This window comes from Mustela nigripes, chromosome 8, assembly GCF_022355385.1.
Source record: "Mustela nigripes isolate SB6536 chromosome 8, MUSNIG.SB6536, whole genome shotgun sequence".
Classification (NCBI taxonomy): Eukaryota; Metazoa; Chordata; class Mammalia; order Carnivora; family Mustelidae; genus Mustela; species Mustela nigripes.
This window is the reverse complement of record NC_081564.1, coordinates 13,217,032-13,224,434: the sequence shown is the minus strand read 5'-3', so window position 1 is coordinate 13,224,434 and position 7,403 is coordinate 13,217,032.

Here is a 7,403-nt window from a genome sequence, read left to right as displayed (position 1 = left end):
TTGAGAGAGCCCAGAGTGTTCACCCACTCTTCCAGGAAGGACCAAGGGGGGGGGGGGGGTTTTTTTTTTTTTTTTTTTTTTTTTTTTTTTTTTAATTTTTTTTTTTTTTTTGTCAGCCAGAGATCACCGGGGGGGGGGGGGGGGGGGGCAAGCTGGCTACTGAGCAGAGAACCCGATGCGGGGCTCGATCCCATGATCCCAGGATCATGACCTGAGCCAAAGTCAGAGCCACCCAGGTGCTCCTTATCTTTCCTTTTCCTTCTCCAACCTCCTCTTCCTCCTCCTCCATCTCCCCCCACCCCACCCCGCTTTTCCTCATCTCCCTGCTTTTTTTTTTTTTAAACTACTAAACAAAGCCTGAGAAGAGAAGCTACTTGCCCAAAGTCACACTGACCTTCTTCCCAGATTCCTTGGGCTCCCTTTACCAGGACTGTCCCTACGGTACAAGCCGCACAGGCTCCCCGAGTGGAAAGATAGGAGGCCACCTGTGAGCTGTCCTGGGTGCGCTGGTCATACAGCCCTCACGGCTGGTGTGCCACTCACCTCTCTGGGATATGGGGTTAATGAGCTACATTGCAGCACAGCTGCCAAGCAGCTGGTCCAAGGTCACACTACTAGAACTCGCCAAGAAAATTCTCGCACATGCACAGCCATGCACCCGCGGTACCCAGTGGCAGAGGAATCCCGCCGCTGCGTTGACATGATTTGCGATTCTCCACCCTGGGGGCACCTTATGGAAAACATCAATACCAAGACTCCCACCCCTGGAGCTTCTTGTTCCGAGCCCCTGGGCTGGAGCCTGCCAGTGTTTGCTGAAGAGCTCCCCAGGTGGGTAGCTTGCAGCTAGGGAGGAAGGAGACCGTGGTTTTCAAACCCCCTTGTGTACTGGAATCATCTGAGGGCTGAAAGCACTGCCCACCCTGCCCAGCCTGCTTTAATTGCGGTCTGGGGTGTAGCCTGGGAATTAGGATCGTCACCTGCTCCCCCAGGTGATTCAAATTTGAGAACACTGGTCTGGTTCATTCTGCACCTGGACTCTGGGCCCCACCCCTGCCCCCAAAAGACAAGGCCGCCCTGCCCTTCCCAAAAAGAGATTTTAGTCCCATGTTGCTGCTTGGGTATAGATAAGCATCTCCAGAAAATTCTGTTCTTGACTTCTGAATGTCAAGAAACCAATCCAAAGTAATAGGTCTTTTGGCTGTACCTTCCTGAATAGGATATAAATGCTCCGCGTGAGCGGCATGAAAGCTGCCCCGTTCTGCCACGCTTTGTGCACGGAGACAGAGGGAAGGGAGCCTTTGCTGTAATCCAACCCCCAGGCCTCACTCTTCCTCTCTGGAGGGTCCTGGTTCCTCGGCCCCCGAGTGCACACTGCAGGATCTGAGCCCACCAGGTTCCCCTGGGTGTTTCCGGGCAGTCCTAGAGCTGTCTCCTTTGTGCTCTCAAATTCTGCCCTGGCCTGTCGGAGGTCCCCGGGGAGGGATGCCTCCTTCTGGATGCCCCTGCTTCTGGGACCCGTTCCTCACATACACATTCCTGTTCCTGTTGACCTGCAAGGCCACAGGGGCCCCCACAGTGCTGAATTCGTTCCTGTCTTCACCTGCCTTCCTCTCCCCAGAAAGCCATGGGCCCTCTCTTCTCCCTGTGGTATTTGGTGTCTGGGTGTGGGGCCCAAATTTCATAAAGTCCAGGAGGCCTGGCCTCTGTGGCCCTACCAATCCTTCCTCCTTCCCTCCACGGGCCTTAGGCCTGCCCCAGGGGATGGGCACCAAAGCGTCCTCCTTATCACCAGCTGAGCACAGCTTCACTCTGTAAATGCTCCCCAAAGCGCACATGTCAGTTGATACAGGGAGAGAGCCCCCCCATCCAGTCCCCACCAAGATGCAACCAGGACCGGCAACGGATTGGCCTTGAGCTAGCCCAGTGACCTGCCAATCACGGAGCACTCTCCATGCACCGGCATGGTGTGAACACTTTGCACAAAGTCTCATGCACCCATTTCATGGATGAGGACCAAGGATTCCAGGGGTAAGCCATCACCTAAGGACAAAGACAGGATTTGAACCCACATCTGCAACCCCTATAGCAGCGACTCCCAAGTTTAAGAGTACAGAAAAATCCCAGGATCCAACATCCCTTCAAGAATACAGGGGACTCTGACATAAATGGCCCAAGACAAGCCCTTCCTCTACCCTGTTCTGAGTCTCAGAGCTTCTTCTAGGTCCAGCCAGGGTCGACCTTGCTGCATGACCTTGACCTCTCTGAGCTTCCTCTTTGGTGAAAATGAGAGAGTAGAGCTAGCCAGTTGCAGGGAGCTCTTCAGTTCTGCCTTGAGCCCTCCCACTTGGTTCCCATCCAAAGTGGCGTGGGGAGGGTCGGGGGGTTCTCTTTCAGGGTCTGTCCTAGCAGACCCTTCTGCCAGGTCAAAACTCTGGACCCTGCCCAGGATTTGCACCTGCCTGCCTCCACACATGGTCAGGGACTGGGAAGCCCCCAGAGCACCTGTGTCTCCCCCCCCCCCCCCGCGCGTCCCCCGCCCCGGGGCCGCCCCCCCCCCCCCCCCACCCCGGGCATAAAGGGCCCCCACCCTCCCCTCACACTCATCCTTCTTTCTCATGAAGCAGGAGAGCCGGATCTAGTTCCCATCTCTGCTCTCTGCAGCCGGCCCCAGGACAGGTTTAAGAGACAGCCCAGAGTGGACATCTGGGAAGGGCGCCCGGTCGGCAGGAGCAGGCCCGGAGCTCTGCTGAGTCAGCGTGGGAGCGGTGAGGCTCTGGGCCCACCTCCTACCCGCACCTCCCAGCCTGCCTGTGCCCTCCGCCGCCAGCTGCCCAAATGGTAGGTGCCTGCCGCGTCCTTTCCCAAGTAAGCCCCAAATTATTGACTGTGCCAACTCTGAACCCCAACGTGTATTTATCATCCTGCCTTCCAGGCACTCAGCTGGGGTCTTGCTTGAACATGCAGCTGTCCCAGAGTGCAGGGAAGGGAGGGGGGAGGAGAGGACTGTATCTGCTCCCCTCCCCCACCCCCTTGCTGGGGAAGCAAGTGGCAGGATCCTGGCCAGTGGTCCTGCCCTGCCGGTCAGCTCCTGGTCCCCGAGGCGGCCGGCTCAGCATCCAAGCCCTGCCCTGTCAGCCACGAGCACACCAGAGATGGGGACCTGCCTGAAGGCCAGGCAGCCAAGGGGACAGTTGGCAATAGTGGAGAAAGTGCCAGAAACTAGTTTTCCTCATGGTACAGAGTTCTTCATGTGTGGTCCTCAGAAACAACTTGGTGGGGGGGGGGGGGGGTAGGGAGAGCCCTTGTTAAAATGCAGATTCCCAGGCAGGGCCTTTTCCACAAAACCACGTAAGAACCAGCCAGCCATGTGGCAGCCAATGGCTTGGATTCCCCCGAACGCATAGTTCCATGTGCTTCTAATGCGGGAGGAGAGGAAAGAAGAATGCGCATCGCACCGTGTTGTCCGGGGATTCAGTGAGGTAATATGATACAGAAAGTGCTTAGCGCTCAGTAAAGGGTATCCCTGGGTCATTACTCAGCAGCAGAGGGAAATTATGGCAGACTGATTCAGCAGATGGAAGAAATAGATGTTCCATTTTTTTTCCTTTTTTTTTTTTTACCAGCTCTGTAACTTCCGGTGGAGACACCTGCAAGAGGTCTCTCTGGATCATGGGCCAGGGGATGGGACCCACCCGGGCTCTGTCTCTTACAAACCATGTGAACTTGAGCGTGTGGTTTGAGCCCTATGGAACCTCAGTTTCCACATCTACAAAATGGGAATGCTGCGGTGGCTAAACGAGGCACTTGAAGGAAAGCCACACAGTTAACTCAAATGTCCCTCCATGGGTGAATGAATAAATAAAATGCGGTCTGTCCCTACCATGTTACATCGCCTGGCAATTAAAAGGAATGCAGGACTGACTCCATTCTACCACATAAATGAACCTCGAAACCATCATCTTAAGTGAAAGAAACCAGACACAACAGGTCCCATACTAGAGACTCCACTTGCAGGAAATGTCCAGGGTAGGCAAATCCAGAGAGACAGGAAAGTGATTAGTGGTTGTCAGGGGCCAGAAGACGGGCGACTGAGGGGTGACAGGTAAAGGGTGTGGGGTTTCTTTTGGGGATGATGCAAAAGTTCTGAAATGGATTATGGTGATGGTTACACGACTCTGTGAGGATAGGGAAAACCACCGAGCTGTGGACTCTAGATGAGGAATTCCCTGCTATGTGCATTCCAGCTCCGTATAGCCATTATACGGAGCCATTACCAAACATAAAAGACCAGGTCCCCCAGAATCACCTGGCAATCTCATCTCAAATGCATTCCTTGGTCTCTTGAATCTGAAATTGTGACGGGGTGGGGGCCAGGAATCTGAGTGTAGATAAGAACACCTGGTGATTTGCATGCCCACAGAATTAAAAGAACCATCCCTCCGGGTCCACAGCCTGGTCAACGCCGGTTTCCGTGGCACGGGGGTCTTGCAGGTGCAAACCCATTCTCCATTAATTTCCTACGGCTCCTGCAACAAATGACCCCCAAACTTCGTGGCTGGAAACAACACAAATGTAGCATCTTACAGATCTGGAGGTCAGATGTCTGAAATGGGTCTCCCTGAGCTTCCTTTCTGGAGGCTCTAGGAAGAACCCGTGTCCTTGCATTTTCCATTTTCCAAGCTACCTGCACGCCTCGGCTCATGGACCTTTCCTCGAATTCCAAGCTAGCAACGCTCAGTGGAGTCTTTGCCATGTCACACCACTCTTGACCCTGACCCTCCTCCCTGCCTTCCTCTTTCACATACAAAGACCCTCGTGATCACATGGGATCCACCAGCCATAGTCCGGGGTAGTCCCTCCATCTCAAGGCCAGCTGGTATGTTCACACCTCCCAGGGATCAGACACGGTCATGCTGCTTCCATCCGCCCCTGCCGTTCTGTGGTACAGGATACCTCTCCCCACATCACAGATACGGAGAAAATAAAGGCAGTTGCCCTTGGAGCCCCCTCAGGGGGGCTGCATTTGTGTCCGAGAAGCCCTCCTAGCAGACTCTCCCACATAGGGGTTATGGCTGCGTCCTCCCCCAGCCCCCAGCCCTCTGCGAGGCCTGCCCCGCCGTTCGTGTGAGGCCGTGGCGAAGTTAAAATAGATTTTGGGCCCCTGCCACCTCTTTCTGTTTCTCTGGTGAGCTTGTTTCTCGGACAACAATGCAGAGTTTGAAGCCCATCCAGGAACAAGCTTCCATCTGCCCCCTACAAATTCCAGTAATCGGTCACTATTTATAATTATATAAATAAGAGAAAAACATGCTCATGCCTCCCTCCCCAAAGAGCCCCCATCTCCATTTTTAGGCGGCCGGCCCTCCCACTCACCCCTGGAGCTGCGTGGCTCTGCAGTCTGGGAGGCGGGCTCCAGCCACCAGTTAGGATGGAGATGTGGGGATGGTGGCCTCAGGGGAGCCCAGGAGAGGCGGGGGCGCTTCACTGGGGGCTGAGGGATCCGGGGAGCTTGGTCACCCAGAAAATGATTAAACAAGTGGGCATCAGGCGGAAATTCGAGTGCAAGTTCCATTGATTTGTCTCTCAAGGTATTGTGGGGAGGACAGAGATGGAGAGCGGAGTCAGGCTGGCTACGAAGTCCTGGGTCTTGTCCCCCAAGAAAGGGAGCTGCCGCTTGTTGGGGGCGTGCTCTGTGGCAGCCTTTTCACCCTTGCTGAATCCTCTCTAGCAAGACAGTCTGGGGAACATCAAGGCTCAGAGGGCAAAGCAAGCAGCCCCTGGGGTATACAACCAGGAATGGCAGAGCCCCTGCAGGGGAGCCGATGCGGACTTGAGACTCTGCTCTGGGGTTCACCTAAAAGATCAGGGTGCCTCGGGCAAGAAAAAGATTGAAAGATAACCAGAAGGACAGCTTTAACTCAGGAGGCAGATTGGGGGATGATTCTTCTCTGATTCCATTCTCGAGACCAACATAAGGAGTTTAAGAGAAAAACTGCCCATGTCCCGAGTCCAGACAGAGATGGGGGCAGGAGGCACCTGCTGGGTTTCCATCCCTGGGCAGCTTTTATTGCACATCACTAATCCTTACTTGTTTGAGGCCCTTTAGGCATGGTCTTCCCTAAGTCAGAGGCTAATTCCCTAGAATCAGGAGCCCTCTTACAATCAGAAGATTAAGGAAAGAGTCTTGTTCTCCCAGAACGTTGCTGAGTCTTGGGAGTACCCCAAAGTGATTAGAGGGATAGGGAATCGAGGTATTATAGGAACTGCCATTTATCTAACTTCCTGTCTGTCCTCTGATTCTGGTTCACCACGCGTTCTGTGACTATCTCGGTGTTCTCATCAGTAGAATGGGCGTGTGTTGGGTGCCTCTCCTCCCGACCCCCGCGGCAGCCAGTGTCTTATGAATGTGCCGTGATGGTCTGTTTATTTCTCTTTCCTTCCTGACTGGGATCCTCCGGGGTCAGGGACTGGCTCCTTTCCTGTAGTACTTAAATTCCTGGCATTCAATAGTGAGCGAATGGGGGCATCTGGCTGGCTCAGTCACAGGAGCGTGTGACTCTTAATCTCAGGGTCATGGGTTCAAGTCCCACGTTAGGCATAGCGATCACTAAATAAATAAGCTTAAAAAAACTGTGAGCGAATGAGCATATGAATAATAACTGTCTCCTGTGTAATGGTATGCCGCTGGCTTACAAGATGGAACTGTCAGACATTTCCAGAACTTTGCAAGCCCCTTGTCAAATTACTGGTAGCTTGAAATTGACATGGTAGGGATACTTACAGCCCAGAAGTAGGCAAATGCTACAAAGTAAGCCTTCCCTCCAGCTCTACCTACATAAGGCTAGAGAGTACTTTCTCTATCAGGCACTGTTTTAAGCACTTGACGAATATCCACATTTAATCTTCACAGCTAAACCAAGGAAGGCACCCTTATTATTGCCGTTTTACCGATGGGGAAACTGAGGCCCAGGGAGATGACGTCCCTTGCCCACATACAGTTTGGGAGTCTTCCCTCCATGGAATGCAGGATTGCTGCAGGAAGACCATCCTCAAAGTCTCTGGGTGCCGATGCCCTTTACGGACTCCAGGGTACGGGCCTTTCTAATCTCGGCACTGGTTTTAATCAGTTCCTCTGGGAGAAGAGAGGCCGTTGCCTGGGGACTGAAGTGTTTTCCAGCCCTTAGAAGGTCGCGCTGTGTGATGGGAACCTAAAGATCCCCATATGGGGTGCCCCTCTTACAGGACTCCAGAAAGCAGATGCAATCAGCCCAGCCAGACCCCACGCAAAGCTCCAGACCTCCTTCCTGCTCTGACGCGGACAGAGCCTTTGCTAGGATTGAATTAAAGCCGTGACGTCCTGGAACAGGCAGCAGCAGGCTTTGTGAGCAGAGTCCCTGCTGCGT